Source organism: Papaver somniferum, unplaced genomic scaffold (assembly GCF_003573695.1).
Source record: "Papaver somniferum cultivar HN1 unplaced genomic scaffold, ASM357369v1 unplaced-scaffold_10, whole genome shotgun sequence".
NCBI classification, from domain to species: domain Eukaryota; kingdom Viridiplantae; phylum Streptophyta; class Magnoliopsida; order Ranunculales; family Papaveraceae; genus Papaver; species Papaver somniferum.
This window is the reverse complement of record NW_020618825.1, coordinates 13,770,431-13,794,814: the sequence shown is the minus strand read 5'-3', so window position 1 is coordinate 13,794,814 and position 24,384 is coordinate 13,770,431. Positions and strand designations below refer to the sequence as shown.

Genomic DNA, 24,384 nt, shown 5'->3' with positions numbered 1-24,384 from the left:
CCTTGAAATAATACATACAGATATTTGTGGACCCTTCGACGTTCCAACTTTTGGAGGAGAAAAATATTTTATCACCTTTTTTGATGATTTTTCACGTTACTGTTATCTTTACTTATTGCATGATAAATCTCAAGCTGTGAATGCTGTAGAGCAGTTCATTACCGAAGTTGAGAGGCAATTAGAAAATAAGGTGAAAATCATTAGGTCTGATAGGGGTGGAGAATATTATGGAAGGTATGACGAAACAGGACAACATCCTGGACCTTTCGCTTTACTTCTTCAAAAGCTTGGAATTGTTGCTCAATACACAACGCCAGGTTCACCTTGGCAGAATGGTGTAGCAGAAAGGCGAAATCGTACTATAATGGAAATGGTTAGAAGCATGATTAGTCATGCGAGTTTACCCTTAAGTTTGTGGATGTATGCTCTTCGTTATGCTGTGTATATTTTAAATAGAGTTCCAAACAAAGCAGTTCCAAAGACTCCTTTTGAAATATGGAAGGGATGGGAACCTAGTTTAAAACACCTGCAAGTTTGGGGTTGTTCAGCAGAAGCGAAAGTTTATAATCCCAAAGAAAAGAAATTGGATATGAAAACTGTTAGCGGCCACTTTATTGGTTTATCTGAAAAATCCAAGGGGTATATTATTTATTGTCCTAACCATAGTATGAGAATTATTGAAACTGGAAATGCAAAATTAATTAAGGATGGCGAAGTTAGTGTGAGTACACCGGTGCAAGAAAAATCTGTTCAATAAATCAGAGTAATAATCCCTTTACCTCAGGTTTCTACAGATATTGTGACTCCTCCGGCTGTTGAACCGATTAATGAGGGAGCAACACAAATAACAGTACCGGAGCTTCATGATGAAACTATTTCCAATGAAGATATTGTAGAACAATCAGAAGAACCAGCCTTAAGAAGATCTCATAGAGAACGGAAAAGGGCCATTTCTGATGATTATGTGGTTTATCTACAAGAATCGGATTTTGATTTAGGGATTATGAAAGATCCAGTTTCTTATTCACAAGCTATCAAGTGTAGTAATTCTGATAAATGGATTAATGCTACGAAAGTATAGAAAAAATCGATGGATGATAACGGAGTCGGGGAATACGTTGAATTGCCTGAAGGACACAAAGCAATCGGCTGTAAATGGGTCTTTAAGACCAAACGCGATGCTAATGGAAATATTCAATGTTATAAAGCTAGACTTGTAGCAAAAGGTTTCACTCAGAAAGATGGCATTGATTACAAAAAGACTTTTTCTCCCGTGTCAAAGAAAGACTCTCTCAGAATTATTCTGGCATTAGTAGCTCAATATGACCTTGAGTTACATCAAATGGATGTGAAAACATCTTTTCTTAATGGTGAGCTTGAGGAAGATATTTACATGTGTCAACCTGAAGGTTTTGTCTTAGAAGGACAGGAACACATGGTCTGCAAACTTAAGAAATCAATTTATGGACTTAAGCAAGCCTCCAGGCAGTGGTATCTAAAATTCAACTAAACCATTCGAAAATTTGGTTTTGAAGAAAATGCTGTAGATCCATGCATATACCTCAAGATCAGTGGGAGGAAGTTCATATGTTTGGTATTGTATGTAGATGACATACTACTTGCGAGTAATGATCTTGGCCTAATGCATGAAACTAAGGAATATCTATCAAAGAATTTTGAAATGAAAGATATGGGTGAAGCTTCTTATGTGATTGGGATAGAAATATCTCGTGATAGATCACTTGGAACATTATCAATCTCACAGAAAGCATATATCGAAAGAATTCTAGACAGATTTGAGATGAGTGCATGTAAGCCAAGTATAGTTCCGGTTTCTAAAGGAGACAAGTTTGGCCTCAATATTCGTCCTAAGAATGAACTGGAACATAAGCAAATGGATAAAATCCCTTATGCTTCTGTGGTGGGAAGTTTAATGTATGCTCAAGTTTGCACACGACCAGATATCAGCTATATAGTTGGTATGCTGGGAAGATACCTTGTGAATCCTGGAATGGAACACTGGAAAGCTGCAAAGAAAGTTTTAAGGTACCTACAAGGAACGAAGGATCATCGTCTCACATTTACGAAGTCAGATCAGTTTGAGTTGGTTGGCTATTCAGATTCCGATTTCATGCGATGTAATGATACTCGAAAGAGCACTTTTGGATATCTTTTTCTATTAGCTGGAGGAGCAATATCATGGAAAAGTGCAAAAGAGTCTATTCTCACTGGCTCAACAATGGAAGCTGAATTTGTAGCATGTTATGAGGCTACAAATCACTGTTCATGGCTGCGGAATTTCATCTCAATGTTTGGAGACCTAAATTTTGCCTCCGCACCTGTGAAACTTTTACTGTGATAATGCCGCAGCAGTATTTTTTTCAAAGCACGCTAGATATACTAAGGGTTCAAGACACATGGATCTAAAGTACCTATGCGTGAAGCAAGCTGTTCAGATAAAAAAGTTGTTCATTGAACACATAGGCACAAAACTTATGATTGCAGATGCATTTACGAAGGCGTTACCTCCCAAGAATTTTCTGGAACATGTTGGAAACATGGGTCTTGATGGAGTAACAAATAATTAGTTTCACTTAGACTTTTTCTTATGTTTGAACAATTATTGAGATCTTATTATTGTTATTATTCTGAACTTATTTCTGTATCCATTTTAGTATACTTTTATGTTATTGGATGAATGTTACAGAAATTTTTTTCTTTTGAAGACATTACTGGACCATTATGATATCCCTATTTAAGGCCTGATTAAGTAATTTTCTTGTGTTGTGGTACATGGAAGGGAACATGTTGATAACAAGACAACGTGCCACCGCCATGACTCGCATAAGTAATTTACTTGGTTGAGGTATTACGTTTAGCCGTTATATTTGTTTAGCAATTATGCGCGCTTATGTTTTTCTACGATTAACCGTTAAATAGATTATCACATGGACCAGTGGGAGAATGTAAGAATATTTATACACATATAAATATACTCTTGGTCCATGCAATAACTTGGTTAATTATGAATTATGCTAAATATGTAATGTGAGAATATTTATACATATATAAATATATTCTTGATGCTAAATATTAATGTAAGAATATTTTGGGATCCTTCATATTCCCTCTTCCTTGATGGACGGATGAGATTGAATGTTAATTTTAATCCTATGAACCTTGGTCCTCCTTCTACCTATAAAAGGAACTCTATTACCATCAGAATAGAGTTTATGAATTATTATTATTTCATTACACAAAAAAAGGGTCAAGAAGGAGAAACCAAAAGTTCTACAACTATTCTGTGCTAAGGGTGTTCTTAGAGGACATATTGGATTCAATCAATGGCATCCTCAGGTACTCTTAATTTTTAACACAACTATGCTTATGATGTGATTATCATGTTTGTTCAAGATCTAACCATTATATATATAGTTATGTATATATATAAAATAAAACTTATACAACTGACTTGTTTCCACTATGATTTTCCAGCATGAAATCCCATAAGAATTAGTCACTCTACCTGGTAACTAATGAGAAGACATAGAACCATGCTTCTCAGTTATAATCTTGCACCAGAGTTGATCTTTCTCCACACCAAATATCCATACTCACTTTGCAAGTAATGCAGTATTCATATGTCTGAGATTTAAAACACTCAGACCACCTCTACATTTGTCAGCAAGAACCAAACTCCAATTAACCAAATGAGATGCTTTAGAATTACCCCATAAGAAATTCCGCATTTTCTTTTCTAATTGGTTAATCACTGAAACTGGTGCTCTGAATAGAGAGAAATAATAAAGTGGAAGAAAGAGAGAACAGTTTTTAACATAGTCAGATTACCTCCCTTAGAGACAGAAATTTTGATCAAATGAGAAAGTCGTACGTCAAATTTGTCAGGAACTGGATCCCAAATTTCTTTGGAGTTAGCTTTATCCCCTAGAGGCATACCAAAATAAATAAAATGAAGCTTATCTGTGATGCATCCCAGATCCATAGCCCAAGTTGTAAGTCTTCGCATTCACCAACAGGAATGATTCTTGTCTTAGCTGTGTTTATTTTCAAGCCTGCAATTAGTTCAAAACACTTCAAGGAAGAAAACAAATTATGGAGTTCATCTCTTGAATTATTTAGAAAAAAGATTGTGTCATCTGCATAGTATAAATGGTTGATCACAATTCCATTTTGCACATTTGAGAAACCATGAAACTGACCCATTTCTGCAACTCTGACAAAATATCATGAAAAACCCTCCTTAACACTGTTAAAAAGAAGAGGTGACAATGGATCTCCCTGTCTAACCCCTCTAGAGCTATTGGAATGACCAACATAAGTGCCATTAATAAGAACAGAGAATGAGGCTGTTGAGTAACAAAATCTCAGCCATTTGCACCATTGTTCACCAAAACCCATCTTCTTTAGCATATTTTCCAAGAAAATCCAACTTACTCTGTCAAAAGCCTTCTCTAGATCAATCTTGCAAATTAATCTAGGTAGTCCTGAGCTAAGTCTTGAGTCTACCATCTCATTTGCAATGAAAGTACCATCAATTATCTGTCTCCCTTGGATGTAAGAACATTGTACTGGTGAAATGATTTTATCCATAACTATGCTTAATCTGGTAGCTAGTACTTTGGATATAATTTTATAAACACTGGTAAGCAAACAAATAGGCCTGCAATCTTTTATGGTTTCAATACTGTCTCTTTTAGGAACCAAAGCAATAAACGTAGAGTTATGCCTTGTATCTATTCTGCCACTTGCACAGAACTCATGCACAACTTCCATTAAATCCTGTTTCAAAAACTTCCAGCAGTTGAAGAAGAAAATAATAGGATAACCATCTGGTCCAGGTGCTTTGTCGCTTCCCAAATCCTTGATGGCTGAAAAAACTTCATCTTCAGTGAATGTAGCTTCAATAAAAACTGCCTCTTGAGAATTGATTTGATCAAAATTTATGTCTTCTAGTTCCGGTATTATTAACATCTCTTCGGTCAATAAAGATCTGGAGAAGTCAACAATGTGATCCTGCAAAACTGTTTTGTCAAAAACCAAAGCACCATCTATATATAATTGTCTTATTATGTTGTACCTCCTTTTTGCAGCAGCAATTCTCATGAAGTGAGCAGTATTCCTATCTCCCTCTTTGATCCATTTATTTTTTGATTTTATCCTCCAAGCAGTCTCGTCCATAAGAGTAACCTTTAAAAAATCCGCCTGCAGATTAATCTTGTCTCTGACTTGAGTTTCTGTCAAACAAACATCCTCAGAAGCATTATCTAACACCTGGATGTCAGCCAAAATATTTTGAAGTTTGGTTGTTGTATGGCCAAAAGTGTCTTTGTTCCAAACTTTGAGTAAACCTTTCAATTCTTTTAACTTTAACCAAAAGATCTCACTTGGTTTACCTGCAAAACAAAAAGAGTTCCACCAGTTTTCCACCATTTCAACAAAGCCATTTTCCAAAAACCAAAGAATCTCAAATCTAAAAGGGCTAGGTCCCCAAAAAGGATCAGAGAGGTCAAGGAGTAAAGGAATATGATCAGATGTTGGTCTACGTTTTGCTAGTTGAGAGGCAAGAGGAAATTTGAGTTCCAAGGAAGGAGAGAGCAGAAATCTATCAAGCCTACAGATGATAGGATTTGATTGATTGTTTGACCAAGTATATCTTGCACCCTTGAGAGTAAGATCAATTAGCTCATGTTGTTCAATGAAACTTGCAAAACTTTTCATACTCTTGGCTACTGTAGAACAGTTCTTCTTCTCATCACCACACAGGACGGTATTGAAATCTCCTCCGAGACACCAAGGAAGATCCTAGAAACTGCAAACATTATCTAGTTCTTCCCAAAAACCGTCTCTTTCTTGTGGCTTATTAGGACCATAAACATCAGTTAGAATCCATTGAAAGCCATCTGCTTTGTTTGTACAAACAATAGAGAGTGTGTAATCTCCCACCAAAGAGTCATTAACTTCCAGAATATCCTTATTCAGAGAATGATCATTCCTCCTGAACTTCCAAAAGATTGTTGGAAAGTCCAACCAAAGTTATTATTTCCACAAAATTTTTGAATATCAAAATCTGTGCAGTTCATCATCTTAGTCTCTTGAAGAATAATAATAGGAGCCTTGTGTAGATGTATTACTTTCTTCACCACTGTTTTTCTTTCTCTAGAACACAAACCTCTGACATTCCAAGAAAGAATCTGAATATTCATTTGGGAACTGACAAACCCACAGTTCTTCTTTTGATTTAGTAGAAGAACGACCAGCGGAAAAAGGTGTAACTCCCAGCCTTTTCCATTCACACAACAGCTTCTTTGGTAAAACACCATTTGAAGAAACAGAAGAACTTGCATCATCACACAACGGTCGTCTATGACAGGCTCAAAACCAGGAGGGTAAGATGGTGTGGATGAAGAGCTTTTATCTTCCGTAGTTAGACATCCATTATCATCTGTATCATCTTCAATATTAGCCATGAAAGTATCTTGAAACCCAACAAGTGGAGTAACCCTTTCTTTTAGTTCTCTTAAAGATAGTTTTGTATTAGAAATATCACAGCAACAAGTTTGAACTGCAAAAAATTTCCGGATACAAATTGTCACCTTTGAAGATTGCATTACAGCATGTTTGAACACAGGACCATCCGTTGAAACCATGTTTAGGAAAAATCTCTTGGAGTGATTTAGAATACAGTCTAATTTGATACCCAGGCTAATACCGTACGTGAAAAGTCTGTTGACTTCGGCAACAATCCAAGAAGGTATGGTAATTGTGGGACTTTTTACAGTAGACAAACACAAGGGATTAGGGTTTGGTAATAAAGGTAGTAAAAACGAAGGATGAAATTGAGTTTTTGAAAGAAGGGAATGGATATTTATGGAAGGTGTTACAGATACAGGGATTGGTGGGTGATAATGTTGTATGAATGAACTAATGAATTGTGATATTTTTCCTTAGGATCAGGAATTGGTAGAGGTGTAGGTGTTATCTCTTATAAAAAGAGTTGGAAAGCAGGCTTTGACGGAGTTGAAATAACTTCAATGTCCATGTCTGTTACCACGTCAGTCTCTTCAGCCGGGTTTGAGATAAAAGGGTTTGGATTAGGAATGGATAACTCAGTGATGGGTTTGGGTGTATGTAATGTTTGGACTCGCCAAATGCCTTTGGATTGTGGAGACTGTTTCCTTTTACCGTTCCTTTTTTTCCTCCTACCCGGATGAGCTGACTTTCTCAAGTTCAAATTCAAATCTTGAAAATTCCCCGTAACTGAAGCCGCAGTTGGAGTTGCAGTAATTGTTGTGTGAGTTTTCCGGCGCTTCTTACTCCTCCAATTTCGTGATGCAGATGGATGTTTGACCTTGCCATGATGATCATGAGTTTTTGATTTCATGATTGATTTTACTGCTTGATTGCTGATAATATCAACCACAGTAACGAAAGCGGTGTATATACCCTGCCTGGTACAAATTTTCACAGCTCTTGGTATAAAATTGATATCGTGCTTATTTCTGATCTTCATCTTTATTTCAATTAAATCTTCAAGACTTAAGGTCTTTGGATCAATGCAAAGGACCTCACCACAAATTTTTCCCACAGCATGCATAATATCTGATGACCACAATTGATATGGAACTCCATGAATTTCAATCTTGAAATCAGTATCTATAGAAGTTGTTTTTGCAACCCAAAAATCTGAATTCCATCGATTTACTGTAAACATCAAGTTTTCATGAACAAAGAAAAACAGTAAATTCTGCCCCCTAGAAATATCAGCAACATAAAATAAGGCTTGGTGGAATTGATAGGGAATAACGTAGTGTTAAAACCTAGAATTTGTCCAAAAGTTTTGGAAACAACAGACCAAGAGCTGAATATGGATGGTGCAAATAGAACACAAGCATTCTGCCAGTTACCCAATGGTTTCGAATCTAAAGCAGAAATCTGCAAGTATTCACCCTCTCTGGCATTTTCAAAAGAAATCGAGTGAGAAGAAGATAACTTATCACACTGGAATGGTTGATATTTTCTTGCTGGATGAGGATTAATGAAAGACTTCTTTGGTTGAAAAGTTGAGATAACCGGAGGTTTTACAGAGTTGTTTGGTTTACCTTTTAAGATTTGAGCATATGACACTTTTTGGGTTGGAGGGGATCGTTGCTTTGTGGGGAGATTATGATTTGGTTTTGGGATTGCTTTATTAATGGTTGAGGAATAATAGAGAAGACTTTCCAGAGCTGAAGCCATTGCAAACCATTCTTCATAAACAGGTCCTGAGGGAACATAAAAAATAGTGTTTGATTGAGAAAGATGAATATGCAGATAAAATCCTTTCTCGTTTTGATGTTTGTTCACCATGAACCAAAGGCCCTTTTCTTCATATCTCCAGTGTGATTTCCCAACATCACCATTTTTGGCTACTTCAAAAAATATGCCCTGCAAGTAATTGGCAAGATTGAAAGAAAGAGATCCATGAGAAGATCCATTGGAAAAGAACTCTAATAGAGTGATGGAAGAAAAAGGGGTTTTAGAACAGCATGAAAGTAAAAAAAAAAAAATCGATCAATTTTAATGAAACGCTTTTCTGATTGCATGATTGGATAGAAAGGTAAGGAAATTGGAAAGGAAAAGAAGAACCCAAAAATAATCTAAAAACTATGCTTAAGAATCCTAAATATAATCAAGGAAATGCTAAGGTTTTTGGAAAATTTTTGTTGAAACGAGGAGAGAGAGAGGCTCTCGACATAGTTATGTTACAGCCTAGTTGAATGGTAACCTCGATCATTTTAATTAATTAATGGCATAGCATTACATCCCTGAGTATTGATAAGCAATAGTAGTGGAGGTGTGGAGGTGACATGGTTATGTTGATGATATGATGGTGTCAATGTTGCTAGCTGATGTTATTTGGATTTTGTGCAAGATTTTGACATAATTAGGAGCACTTGCAATGGCTTTTCAATTTCAATTTTAAAGTTCTCCACCCCAAAGTAGATGGAATTTAAACTCCATAATTCAGCAATTACGCTAATTTCCCACACCACCTTCGTAAACATGTTGATATACTGGATGGATGAATGATGGAGTCGAGCAAATATAAGTGGGTTAATTGTCTAAACCGACTAAAACTATAAAGCTTATAGAAAGTTTTTTTTTCTTTTTTTTTCTTTTTTAATGTACAATTTTCCAAAGTTAAACTTACAAATTTTCCGAGTATGTTATAAGTTTATTTTCTATTTTTTGTATGCCTGTATGTATACAAGAAAAATACTGACTCGACAAATTGTTGAGTCCATCCTGCCTGTCATGTGGCATCGAAGGAAGGATACCAGGGAAAAGAAGACTTACCACGACTTAATTTTTTTTTTATATATATTCTTTTTTGTGTTTTTGCAGGTTGAGAGACGGCTTATGTATATGCAGACGTAGATGCATAAATATCACTTTGATAGATGTTTAATGGCATCTTTAAGATACAAAACAAAACTAGGTTAAGTTAGCCTGTGTTAGTGGTGGTCCAGATTTGTCCTCAAAAAGATAAATCTACGGCTGTAGTTTAACTGACCACACCCTCATCTCGCATATGTAAGTGGTGGTCAAGATTTCATCTCCCAGTTGATAATAAATCTATGGTTGTAATTTCTCCCATAAAACTAACATTTAATGATCCATTAATGAAAATCTAATATAATAAATATAGTAAACAATTAATATAATAAATATAACATATAATTTATTAATTGCTCATAATAATGTTTGTTCACTAATTGATCATAATAAATAATCTATTAATTTTTTTTCATTATAAAATTTCTCTTAATTAAATTAATAAATTTGTATTTCTATTAATAAGTAATTTTGATAAATATAGAAACAATATCAATAGATATTAGTTGCGATAGTAGGTTACGGAAGCGGTGGCGGAGGTCGAATGAATCACTAATCTAATATATCAGTAAATATTAGTTACGACACAAGTGAAGCCCTATAAACACATAAATAACCACTAATCTAAGGAACAAGTACAATGACTTGGATCTTCCGGTAACTCATATAATGGAACAGTTTATGTTTTTTTTATGCAATCCCATTAAGCAAAATCAGTACTAATACTTTGTTACTTCACTTTCTTATTATTATCATCCAACTACAAATTACAGCTTAATGGAGACTAGGTTCCTTAAAAAAAATTAAAATTTTTTTTACCGTGTTCTCTCAATATTCTTCCACCAAAACGTACATCTCTGACCAATCAAACCTTTTTTTTTATATTGCTTCATGTATGAATTTTTGGGGTTTCTATCATTTTTTTGAATTTCATTTGTTGTGTTTTAGCTGAAGTATACATTTTCAAAGATAGCCTACCTGATTGCGATAATCTCATGGTTGAAATTTAGGGATGTATGTATTTTGTTATTAACAAGATTATGAAAATTTGGCTATCCCATGTCCCCAAGTTTTTAATATATTCACAACGTTTTGGTTTAGAAATGTGAGGTTTTCTCAAGTACCAAATTTTACTTGATGTTTGTTTAGACTTTAATAGAAGTAGCTTATGGGTTTCATCTTGATAGATACACTTAAAGAGAAACTTATAAAATTATTTAGATTACACTTTATAATTTGACAACCAATTGGTATTTACACAATGATCATATATGAATGCCCAGTTTTCCAGGTTTTTGTTTCAAAGTCCTAGAAACTATTTTCAATTAATAGTCTAACAAAGTTATATGTAATTGATATAACACCCGTGCTCAAACCCTATGAAAGTACATTAATTTGCTGTCGGGGTTTGTTCAACCTAAATATTAGTATAAGTGTTCTATTAATTGGTGTCTCATTAATTGCACATAATAAATGATTTATTAATTCTTCATTTCCTTTAATCAACTTAATATAAATCCATAATTTCACTAATGAATAGTTTTAACAACAATTATATCAAAAGACATTATTGGTGGTAGTGGAGTATGTAGGGGTGGTAGAAGCGGTGGAGGTGTTAGTGAGTGGTGGATGTGGTTGAGTAGTGGAGGAGGTAATATTAGATTTTTGTTTCAGTAGTATAATGGAGGAAAAGGAAGAGGCAGAGGAAAGTTTCTATTAATCAGGAGATAAGGTTACATGAATACTATTTCCTTTATATACATGTAAAGTTAAACTCTAGGTAACTATATGGACCGCACATCCATGGGCCGTAGTCCCTGTAACACTCCTCCTTGTGCGATTCAATAACAAAACTTTATACATAGTGCTTCATATATAGTGCTTTGAATGTAGTTCTTCAAATGTCGTTCTCTCCTTGATGACATGTGCAGAAATCAATTGCCGTACTAAAACTTTGACAAGTAAAAATCCAGTGGGATAAAACCATTGTACAACTCTTCACATGTTGTCTCGTACTTTACATGTAGTTCATCACATGCAATACGATCTTCAAAGATGGATGAATCTAAGTTAATTACCTCGTTAAAACTTCGTCAGGAAAAACCCAGAGGGACAAAACCCGACTAAAGAAAAAGAGTACAATATTAAGCAAACTTAGAACATATTTGGACTCGAATATGTTGCCTCATTAAAACCTTGACAAGGAAAACCCGGTGGGATAAAACCTTAACGATGGAAAAAAGTATAATATAACATATGCAAGTAAAGGTGATCCGTTGCAGATGATCACTTTGGTCCGTTGAAGTTGACTAGTTGCTTCACAAATCCTAAGGAAGAAAATCCTTGTGGGAAAGACAATAGCCTTAGTTGGGAAGTTAATTCCCGGTGTTTGTTGTTCTCTAATTAAAAACCTTGTCGAGAAACAAAACCCTGTGGGAAAAAGTAACCTCGGTGAAGGAAAATATTTCAACACACCATTAGATGCTCCCCCTGATGTCAGAGAATTTTCATTAGTCTGATGAAGTCAAAAGGATTTTATCACAAATTACTTTGGTGACATGAATGTTTATAAGACCATGTTGTTGATTCTGGAAGTTTCGTTGCTTAACAGAATATCGCGCTTCATTTCTTTGATCCGGATATTTTCAGTAATATCAACGGCGATCTTTATGTCATCAACGTTCAACATACTTTATGTTTTTAGTGTTCTCTCGTTAAAAACCTTGTCGAGTAACAAAATCCTTTGGGAAAAACTATTCTTGATCGAAGGGAAAAAGAGTACAACACAGCTTCAATTTCGAAGTAAAATATGTCGACATCATATCCTTGGATCCTCCCCCTGATGTCGGCATCTCCCCATGATTTCTTTCAGATTTCCAGACAGTTCCTTTAGTCATGTACTTTTCTAAACTGAATATCGGTAATAACCTAGAAAATAATATACCATATCTCCCCCTGATTACTTTCGTTGGAGAAGATATTATTATTCCTTCATAATCAACAACTTTTGGATTGCACTTTCATTAGAATTACTTTTAATGTCTTTGTAGGGATAAAAAAAATATTATGTCAATGGTTTCTTTTATGTACATGATTACATTCACTATACCATTCCAATGACGTTGCGTTAGCGCGGAGTTATATCTAGCTAACAAGTTCCCTGAGGATGTAAAATTTAATCGAGTACATTATTATACTAAGTACAAAAATGCGTCTATTGTACTTATATATGGGAATTTCATCTCCCAACACATCTTCGTCATATTCCTTTTGACGAAATGGTTACTTACTTACATTTGAAACTCGACTAATCATGGGAGTGCTATCAGGATGCATGTCTTTATGAAATTGCCTGCCAACTTTAAACATATGCAAACTGGTGGACTAATATACCACAAGCTCAGTATTCGATCGAGCTTTCCCTAGATTTTTCATCTCAAATTCGGATTTTAAATAGCTTTTAAGGTCTCTTATCACATCAAGAGTACACATCATGTTTGTACCATCAACATAAATAGCTACAATTCCAAATCAGGAAATTTATTATGAACACGCAAGGAAAAATAACTTACTTGTCTATCCCCTTCAAATCAAATAGCCACTTAGACGGGTATATCACATCCGTATGATTGCTTGAATCTATAAGTGAGCGTTCTATCTAACTATAAACGCACTCCGTGGTTTAGAGTCATTTGATTTGGCAACAAAAGTTTATTAAGTACTTTTGTAAATATCTTCTATCTCTTGATCTTTTCAGAGATACGTAACAACCACATACATATTCTACATTTCAAGTCCTTTTGAAATTACCAAGCTAACTAGGTAGCGGAACTCTATAACGTTCATTACAAGAGAATAATTCCAGGGCTTTGTGAGAAACCTCGCGTCACAAAGCGAGTCTTTGTACTTTAAGACTACTTTCTTCTCATTATGCTTTATGACAAATTAATTATGTATGTCCAATAGGCTTTACACTTGGTTGGTTAGCACTACGACACCAAATACCCGTACATTTGCCAAAGAACTAAGTTTTACCTGGATTGTGTAGGCCAAATATGCTATTTATTTGAAATTAATCAAATTAAAGCATGGTTCGATCTCATTGTGCTCTACTTATGGAGCAATTATTTATGGATTATATCATCATTGTGCACGCATAATCCTTCCATTGACTCATGTGCATTCTCATAATCCGTCAGTATTTCATTGTTCTCTAGAATCATTTAAAAATTCGGAGCGTCCTCCAGTATTGATTCATGGACATAGTCAGAGACAATCAAATGAGATGATTTCATTAATGATACAAATTAGGTTGTTCCTTACTCATCTACTTCCTTTTTAGGTGAGCATTGATCGAACCTGGTGGTCTCTCCATCTTCCTTTATGGAGCCACGGCCTCAACTACACTTCTACCAAGTGTAGTTGTAACACCTTAGTCTACGGTGTACCCCATACCGAGGATTTCTAACCTTGCAGGAATATTCTCAGCTGGTATGTGTGATATTGTCACTTTAGCGACATCAGTGTACATTCTGAAAATTGATTATTCTTTGTCACTTCACATTTACATATATGGAGTACACGAATCAATATGAGACACAGTGGGAACACATCACGATAATTCATGTCATTTCCTTAGAAAATACTTTTTCTTATCTCCCTAACGACGGGAAGACTGTGTCATTAAAGTGATAACATGCAAATCTAGCAGTAAGAGATCTCCTGCCAAAGGTTTTAAAATGCGGATAATTGCTGAGAGTAAATCTCCAAAAATAATTACTTAATAATTTTCGTGACCCATCATAGTACGATGTGGACTCGTAATGGCACATATATAGTGCAACCAAAAATGCGTAATAACACAAATGTCAGGCTTAAATTCAGTTACCAACTGGTACGCAGAAAAGGTTGACTAATATTTGGTTCTAAAACGAAGTAAGTAAAGATGCGCGTAATATTGCATATCCCCAAAGCAATAAAAGGTAGGTTGCTACGCATAACCTATTCCTTAGACACCATCTGTAACCTTTAATGGTAGCCTCTGCGAGACCATTGGGTATAAGATGTCCTATATTGATCTTATTAAACATGCAATATTCATCAAGTTCTTTTGATGTAAATTATCTAGCATTAACAAGGGTGGTGAGACTTTGCACTTTGCTTTGTGTAATATGTGCTAGGAATTCTACAAAATTAAACGCATCGTTTGTTATGAACAATAACTGATTCAATGCGTCGAATCATCCACCAGATCCATAAATCACTTGAATGATCCGCATTCTGCATGGATATATGTTCACTAACAACACTTTATTTCTTTGGAGAATGAGTTATTTAGCATTTGCATCTAAGTAAAACAGGATGGTCTCAATCATGTTTCACTAAAGAGAGACTTTGTAAGATGAGTGACGTGTTTTCTTACTCCAAAGAATAATGGGGAGAGGCAGTGCAAATCTAGTAACTTTAGAAATCACTGATTATGATAGATGTCGTAACTTCGCATTCTATTATTTCATTTTCTTATACATTCAAATGAAGTGATGCTCGTGTAAGTACTTTCAAAACGGAACATCGTGTCACAACCAATGTGCCTTATGGCTATGTCAAAGTCTTTATGAATCAATACCAATCATTTCATTGTTGGGGTTAATAAGGATTCAGTAATTCAAGTTCCTGTGATCTACAATTCACTAGATTGACACATTAATTTTCTAAGAATATGCTTCCTTCCACATTCATTAGAAATAATTTATAGATGCAATCAAATCCATTCTCACTGTAAGGGAAGACATATGATCTAGTTCAATTAAATAGTCAATTGGACAGGCAAAGTTCTTGTTGCCATTAAAGTTGATGTGAAAATTGGTTGCTACTTTGTTGCACACATTACATTGTATATATCAACACCTATAACCAGGTGCATTTCCAACTCTTTCATTTATGATGGAAGCTAGAATTACATTTTAGCTTCATCCCACGATATATATGTCTCTTTTCTCATGCTTTATATGGGTCATTACGTTTAACCCTTATTACTTCGGGGTTCTTTCCATTTTCAATTTTGCTACATTTAGCTTAATTTGAGAAATTTTCTTTATCTCAATAGGCCTAGAGAATCTCAGTACACATGTCAACCAATTACTTTAGGTTGAATAAATTACTAAAGATAGTTCTCTTGTTGTCATATTTCAACATATACTGGTTCGTTAGTATCATGGACGAAGTAGAGAAATGAAAGTTTTTGACTCATATATCATCTTTCGTGAGTTCTTCCACAAAATTCAGAATACATGTGATTTCATTTGCAATGTATCTTTTGAAAATACCGACTCTGAATAGTCGAGCTAGTGGATTACATCCCACGGAACATTCAAATTTGGAAATAAAATATCATGTACACAACACTGGTGCTCAAGTACTTCTAAACCCCAAATAAATACATTGGAATTGAGTTGGTACAACCAGTTGAACAAAATACACCATTCAAGTATAGCCAATATCATATTCAAGAGAACAAATAACATTAAGATCAAAATTCTTAATGATTGAGATCAATAAAAATAATTTAAATTGACCGTTTATATGTTGTTGACTTATTTTAAGACAAAAATAAACAAAACTAGGCATATTCTAAAAACAAATAAATAAGCCTAGCGAGTAAATAAGCCTAGCATATAAAAACTCACGTTATAGTTACATACCTCAAAATTTGGTTCCCACGGTATATACACAAAACCGGAATATCTTTCGTCATGCATGTCCCGAAACCCAAAACCAAGCAGGAACAGGATAGGACAGGACAGGACAGGAAACAGGAACAAGCTGGAACATGACAGGCCCAACAAGATGGAACAAGTACAGGAACAAGAACACGACAGACCTAGCTCGGCTGGCTCTGCTGACCGGCTTGCTGGCTGGGCTGATTCAGCTGGCTGGCTTTTCCTTCTCCTGTTTCCCCACATCGAAACTTCTCCTCTTTTCCAAGAAGACTCCAAGCGACGGACTCTTTGTTGACCTAGAAGAATCAATATTCCACCTTCGATATTAACTCTCAATCTTCCAGGGGGTTAGTCCACGAGTGAGTTTGGGGGAGTTTAATGTATTTTGAATCTTGGGGATTTTGAGGGAGTGTAAGAGAGTGTGGGGAGTTTGAGAGAGTTTGGTGTTTTGAGTGTGGGGAGTTTGAGAGACTCTCCAGAAATCTCTACTTTTTTGAGAGATTTGGAGTGAGGAAAAAATACACTATAAACTCCCTAGAACTCCCTAGAACTCCCCCAAAAACACCAACTCCCTATCATTCTAATTTTAACGACTAACAGGGAGTTTGAGAGTTTCTTTCAAACTCCCCCACGACTAACATGGTTTTCTAGGGAGTTCGGGAGACTCTTCTAAACTCTCCCACGACTAACAGAGATTTCGAGAGATTCCTTTGAACTCCCCCACGACTAACAGGAAAAAACCAAACTACACCCAACTCCCCCAACTCCCTTGAGGACTAACACCCTGTTCTCATGTAAAAATCACGACTACAAGTACAGAAACCCCTACTAAGCTTGAATCCTTGAATCAACGGTGTACCTAAAAGTGCCCTAATTACTTCTCTTCACTTTCACGATCATTCTATCACCATGATATATACAACTATCGTATTCATTGATGAAAAATTCAATCCGGTGACAACAGAGTTAATTACTGTTTCTTACGTTATTGAATCTATACCATTCACGGATCCGTTGGTTTCTTACTTTCGTTTTCTTTCTACACAGACGTTCAAAATCAAATTAATACTATTGGATCTATACTATTGGTTATGAGATGCATCGATATATGGAACAGATGTTGAACAGTCTTGAACGGACATCAAAATCAAATTAATTTTCACTACAAATTTAACATTTCATATGCCCAAATCAAAAACAGGGAATCTAAAAAAAAAGTATGTATATTAGATCCAACTTATCTGATATGATTCCAACAATTTCATTGATTCCAATTATTCCAACGTAGTGTATTTGATATCAATACAAACAAAAAATATCAAAATCCATCGTCGCAGGGTTAAAGCTCGTGCGTGATCACGTGTTTCAGTAGTATAATGGAGGAAAAGGAAGACGCAGAGGAAAGTTTCTATTTATAAGGAGATAAGGTTACATGAATACTATTTCCTTTATATACATGTAAAGGTAAACTCTAGGTAACTATATGGACCGCACATCCATGGGCCGTAGGCCCTGTAACAATTTTGCACTTATAATACTATTTTTTGGAGAGATGGGTTTAAAAAGGGCACAACTCTAATCCAGGGCATTAAAAAGAAGCGGAAACTTCTCTCTTCTAAATTAGATTTCATGTTGTAGAATGACTTCATAATCAGTAATTTTATATTTTGTGCACCTGGATGAGAGAAGCAATATCTGAAATACGAAAGGGATAGGTCAGTTTAGGAATCGACTTTTAGGAATACAAGATTTTTTTTTATGAGAGACAACAACTAGGAGCACAACGTTGATTGGGTAATTCAGCCTCAACGTAACTCAAAAAGGGAATATATGTGCAAGTACTAATATTTTGATTTACGTAAACTTATTGTACAATATTTTGATTTTCTTTTTCGATTTTGTACTTTATAAAGTATTAATGTGCTTCGTTCTCCACTATTTTTATATTCATTGGTAGCATCACAAAGATTTTATTGGAATGTAAAAACCGATAGCAAGAGTAAGGAAGTTACTTACACGTAAAATTTTCCATTTTTTATTTGAACATATAATTGTGAATTTCAGTTTCCAAAACGAGTAATTTTATCACATGAGCAATTATGTATATATTAAAAAATTTGTGTCAAAGAGATGTTACTTGGGTTAGGCGCGTGCAATACTAATCAGTTATTGATTCATGACTTTTTTTTATTATAATCGGAGCAATTATGTACATTAGATAGATTTTATACTTTTGAATTGCATTTTATAATTAGTAATAATATGAATGTAATACTGATCAATTATTAATTAATCATGATATTTGATCTATGTACTTCCTTTATACGTAGTGTACAATTTCAGACTCCATTGTTGCATAACTATAAAATGTTAGAATTTTGAATTGCATTCACTAGCATTTTGAATTCTTGTTTCAATGAACTGTATTATGGAACCACGTTTGGACTTTGGACGCTCTAATTATAACGTTCTATTTAGATATCAAGTCGTAAGGGGCCTATAAATGAATTTCACCGCCAACTTCTAGTGCTTTTCAACTATATGGTGTGAAATTTTTGTGGTCTAATATGGAAGTCCATAGGAATTCAGTTACTTTTCAGACATAACATGAATAGAATGAGTTGGTTTCAGTTAAGGACTATTGATTTAGGTGTCATAATGCCCCATCTTTCGGGTTTCGTTCCAAAGTTTGGGAGGATTTAATTAGAAATCCACTAATTCTCGATAGATAATCTAACATAATCATCCAGAAATTTATATCACGCCCGTTCCGTTACGGCACGGGTTAAACTCTAGTTTTATATACGGAGCAGTTTTAAGATTTCAATGACATATAAATACCAACCAAAAACTTAAGCCAAAATGATAGACGTTGAAAATGAGATTAAGACACAAGATAAGCCTATCCATTGCGAGTATGTTAGCGTTAATGGGCATGTTTTCTCCGCGTTGCTCGTGGGTGACGGCACCAAAGTTGTGACTGAGTCCAAGTCTCCTCGGCGTATGTCAATAACAACAAAATTATCTGTATAATTACTTAGTAACTAGTTTATCACCCGTGCAATGCACGGGTCTTTCTCATGCGTATATAGGATAAATAAATAACGAATAAGTTAATTTTAGTTGGTGTGACAACAAATTAAGATCAAACAGATCCCTCCTTTTTACAACAAACTATTACGCAACATACAGTATTTCTTGCAAAGCAACACGTATCAGAAGGAAAAAAAAGCAACATGATCCACCAAATGCATCACTAACTTGGTAATCTTTTTAACTCTTAGTTTTACATCGACAAATAAAATTACTAAATCATTGTGGGAATATTAACAAACTACATAATCCACCGAATGCATCACTAACTTGGTAATCTTTTTAACCACGTATCCCACTTAAAACATTCATTCAGAAATAAACTATTAGTTAATAATAGCTATCAATTTCAAATTCTTCATCCTACCAACAAGCCCTCCTTAATCTTACATTCCTAACACATTAAACTAAATCTGGCCACAAAGAAAGATCTTCATGAGTAAAAAGAGAATATATATTAGTTCGAATTAAATTTTCACAGGTCGATTACGATGCAAACAACTAAGGATTACACAACCAAGGATTACACAAAAATATGTAATACTTAATATCGCTGATGAAAATTCACCCCACATAGAAACGCCTTTTTCGTAATAAAATGCAGTAACTCATACCTCCCAATATTCTCTGAAAGGGTAATACCTTTGCTGCCTATTTTATGTTGTTTTTTTTGTTGCATAACAAACACAGCGAAGATCAGTTGTGTAGTTTCCAGTAATGAATAGATGCCTTAATTGGTTACGTCATTTGTGGATTGGAAAATACTTTTCATGTTGTATGATTGAATTGAGTTAGTATATATATGTCTAATCACTTGGGCCTATGATGGCAACAAATATTAAATAGATAAATACCAATTAAATTCAGTTACGCGTGACATTTTTCCCTTCGTGTCGTATTTATTTTGTAGCTGCAACACAGGAAGATGCGTCAACTAATAACATAGAGTCTCGGAACAACCATTAGATATAAAAGGTTAACCCAAATCAAAAGAAAGTGGAATTATCAAAATAAATAGGTAATTGACCTACAAAGGTTTTAAAAAAACGTTTGTGTGCAATTGCACTTCGGGACATCTATAAGCCAATTGCATTTTCAACTGGACCTATTGATCGAATCATGAAAAATCATTTGCATGCAACTTAGACAGAAATCATCCTATTAGAACCGGACCATAACTACATCACAATTTGATAGTAAATTTTTACTGTCGAGATCTTAATGAAACAAAATGAGATGATAAAAATTGCACTTAGTTAACTTGTCTGACATATTTAATATGAATTACAAAAAAAAGAGTAATATATTGTTCCCATGACTACATATTAAAAAGAGGTCGTATTTCACCACCGGGTCTCAATCTTGAGCATTTTATCTCTCTTGAGTGTCGAATCCACTCGAATTCCCAAGTCACAGGCATTGGTGCTGCCTACCATCAAGTTAAACCATTGAATTCCATTGGACAACAACACATACGAAAATCAACGAAAATACAGATGTAGTTGTACATAGCCAGAATATGAATTAGAAGGGGGATTGTGACAAATTCAATAATAACAACACAATTTATTCAGTTAATCAAACGTAATATTGAGCACAAATCACGAGAAACTAACATACTCTCTATATGTTTTTTTTCATCTTGTTTTGATAATCTAACAACATTTAATTCAAAATTTATATGAAAGAATATATTAGAGTAAGGGACTAAATACAGAAGAATACCTCAAGGAAAATAACTAAAGTTTTGGAGCTGCTTCTTAGCAATGAACCTAACTTGATCCAAATCTCCTGCTTTCACTGAATTTTATTGATTTTTCTCATCGATATGCCTTAACAACCTCAGAGTACTAACATTCTTTTCCAAAGTCGCAATTGACTCCTCCTTAGATTGAAAACCTGATTCGAAACTATAGAAAATCGATTACAAAAACGGAGAGATTTACAATATAGTATAATCAGTGAACACTATTTATATTCACAGATTTATAACAGAGCATAATCGATTAAACTACATACTTCTATCATTCACAAAAAAAAGCCATCACTCATAATCAATAAAAAGAGTAAAAGCAACCGACCATGTTACTGCACATGCAAAAAGAAGGAGAGCTTGTCCATCAGCTACAACAGCAGAGACAATGGAATCCATCTCAGAAACCACTATATGTAGTCCTTAGACCACCAATCACATCTTTCAACTTCTTACAATAAAAGAAGAAACCACTGCATCATCTGCACTCTATCAAAATAACTCAAATTCAATTTAAGAAGAATCAGAAAACTAATCACCAAAATAACTTTAATTGAATTTAAGAAGAATCGGAAAACTAATCACCATAATAAGTTTAATTGATAAATTTAAACACAAAAATATACTTTTAGATGTCTTTCCTTCTTTGGTGGACATTCAACTTGCTTCGTTGACATTCATCCTTTTTATAGAAAAACTATCTATATCGGTTTCTTTCTTTCCTTTAAATCTGCGATTTCTGCTTAAAAAAAAACACTGCGATTCAATTGTTTCCTCTCTAGGTAAATGAGGGGTGGATCTCTCAAGTCGTTTATTCTGAGATAAAAAGAGAGAAAATTGGGTTCCAGTACATATGCCAAGATTTTAAGGAGAAGGAGATTACCAATTTCTTCCATGCGAAAATCTATTAGAAATCCCAGTGAGATAACCTTTCATGTGAATACATATTAGACATCCCATTCACATCACCTTTGCAATGCTACCTGCAAAACTATAACAGATTGTTGATTAGACAACAATATAACAAATCGAAAAAAGCAAAAGAAAAAAAAAACGAAGCTGCTGAAGAGAGAAGTGGCGTCGAAGATGGAGCGCGACTTATGCTCCAATGACTAAGATAAAGCAACACTTTTCCATAAATAAAAAGATATTGTTTTGAAAATAGTACTAATCGGTATCTAAAAATATCTGAGATTTTTATATTTTTCCTAGATTTTTTTTCTATTGTGTTATTTGTATTACTTTTAGAAAGTTCAGGTTACGAAAATCTTAGTTTTCCTAGTTTATATTTTTATTTTCTATTAATGGAATTTACTCTGTAAATAATATATATTTTTCTAACTCGACATTTTTAGCATATTTACCTATACGATAAATAAATATTATTTTTGGAGAACTATATTTATAAACGAATAAATAAATATTATTTTTGAACAACTATATTTATTTGATGAGTTAGAAAATTATTAAGTATCTTCTACAGTCTAAAAAAAAGGAAATTGTTTTTATTTTTTTATTTTTTATGAAATGAACAATATCAAGAAAAATAATGTTGAAACCAATATTCATTTTATCGATTATGCTTTTTTATCACGGTTTTTTGGTTCCTCAGTTTTTAGTTTTTGTCAATATTCATTTTTGATTATATATGCTATTTCCATGTTTTTTATTGACAGTTTTATATTTTGATCTATTGGACAGGATTAACCATCGTTTTTTTGCGGACAGGTAGCACGTTTTTATCCGGTACTCTATAAACTTTGATCAAAGTATTTTTACTTCTTTTAAATTGTAAATGTAATTGCAGTTAGAGTTAGTTTTAATATTAATTAATAGCTTGAAATTGTAATTAGGATTAGTTAATTATCAACAACTGTAATTGGACATTAGACATTTTCCTTTTTATAATTTTGTGATGAAATTGTGATCAAAAATATTTTTTTGATTTGATTTTAATAGCGTGGAATTGTAATTAGGATTAATTAATTATCAAAAACTGTAATTGGACATTGGGCATTTTCTTTTTATAATTTTGTGATTGATTTAATTTTGTGATGAAATTGTGATCAACAATATTTTCTTGATATGATTTTATTTTAATTTTGTCTGTACAAATTTATTTTGTTTGTGAATTTAATTGTTATGATTAAGTGTATTAGATTTTTTAATATTTTTGGAAATGTATTAGATTTAGTTATATTAGGTAATTTGATGGTTTGTTGTGATTGACCGAAAATATATTGTGAGCCAAAATTATTATAAAATTACTAAAAAAAGATATTATGGTGGGGCCAGAATCAACCAGAAACACCGATTAACCACAACGCTCGAAAAAACTCTGTTTTTATATAGAGAATATGTAATGTGTACATACACTAATCAAATTAGCAATTATAGTTGACGAAAACACGTTATCTAAAGAGCTAATTGTCAAATCTAGGGTTGATTTCTGAAGAAAGCGTTTGTTCAAGGTTCGTGGTTGCATGGTAGTGTGAGCTTTGATGCAAATGGTAGTAGTTCCAGAGGCAGAGTGTACTAATTCACATGGAAAGATCCTCGAGGTGTAAAGTGTCATGTGATGTGCCGGCACGAACACAGAATAAAATAGAACTTTAAAATCTTATAGGTCCACTTGCCCACGCCAAATACCTAACTTTCTATCTAGATTATAAAGCATAGTTTGGACAGCTTAGGCAAGATAAAGAGCGGTCATGATTAATTTTTGGGAAAGCTAAATCTACAGCTATAATATGATCAATTTAATTAACTTTCAATAATAAATATTCTATTAGTATTTCGTAATAAATGTTTGTTTAATTAATCAAATAAATACACTTTCATTAATACAATACATAATAAATTTATCTTATATTAAATCAGTAGATATCAATGGTGGTTGTGATGGTGGGCGGGGGTGGTGGATAAACGGTGGGGATAATGGTGGTGAGTGTTGGTGAGAATGGTGGAGTGATGACGTTAATGATGGTGATGGTGGAAGAAGTAGTGGTAGTGGGATGAGAAAGGTGTTCTAAGGTAGATAAATTACTTAGTTATCCTTAGTTTTCTTATTAATTTGATATTAGTTTTTAAATTTGTTTTTATTTTATTTTTATTTTATTTTTTTATTTAGAATAATGCTTTTTCATTAATACAGTACATAATTTTTTTTATCTTATATTAAATCAGTAGACATTGATAGTGGTTGTGATGGTGGGCGGGGGTGGTGGATCTACGGTGGGGATAATGGTGGTGGGTGTTTGTGAGAATGGTAGAGTGATGACGTTAATGGTTATGGTGGTGGAAGAAGTAGTGGTAGTGGGATGAAAAAGGTGTCCTAAGGTAAATAAATTATTTAGTTACCCTTGGTTTATTTTTTTATTTGATATTAGTTTTTCTTTTATTTTTTTAATTTTTTTAAATTAA

The 24,384-nt window shown here is 34.0% G+C and overlaps 1 long non-coding RNA gene across 1 annotated transcript; it reads right to left on the bottom strand.

Moving 5' to 3' along the window:
• Positions 1 to 20,542: 20,542 nt before the first annotated feature.
• LOC113326717 lies at positions 20,543 to 21,422 on the bottom strand. The gene is made up of 3 exons (XR_003348497.1): positions 21,290 to 21,422; positions 20,934 to 21,107; positions 20,543 to 20,637 (listed from the first exon to the last, which is right to left on the bottom strand). It is a non-coding gene; the product is annotated as an uncharacterized LOC113326717 (long non-coding RNA).
• Positions 21,423 to 24,384: the final 2,962 nt, after the last annotated feature.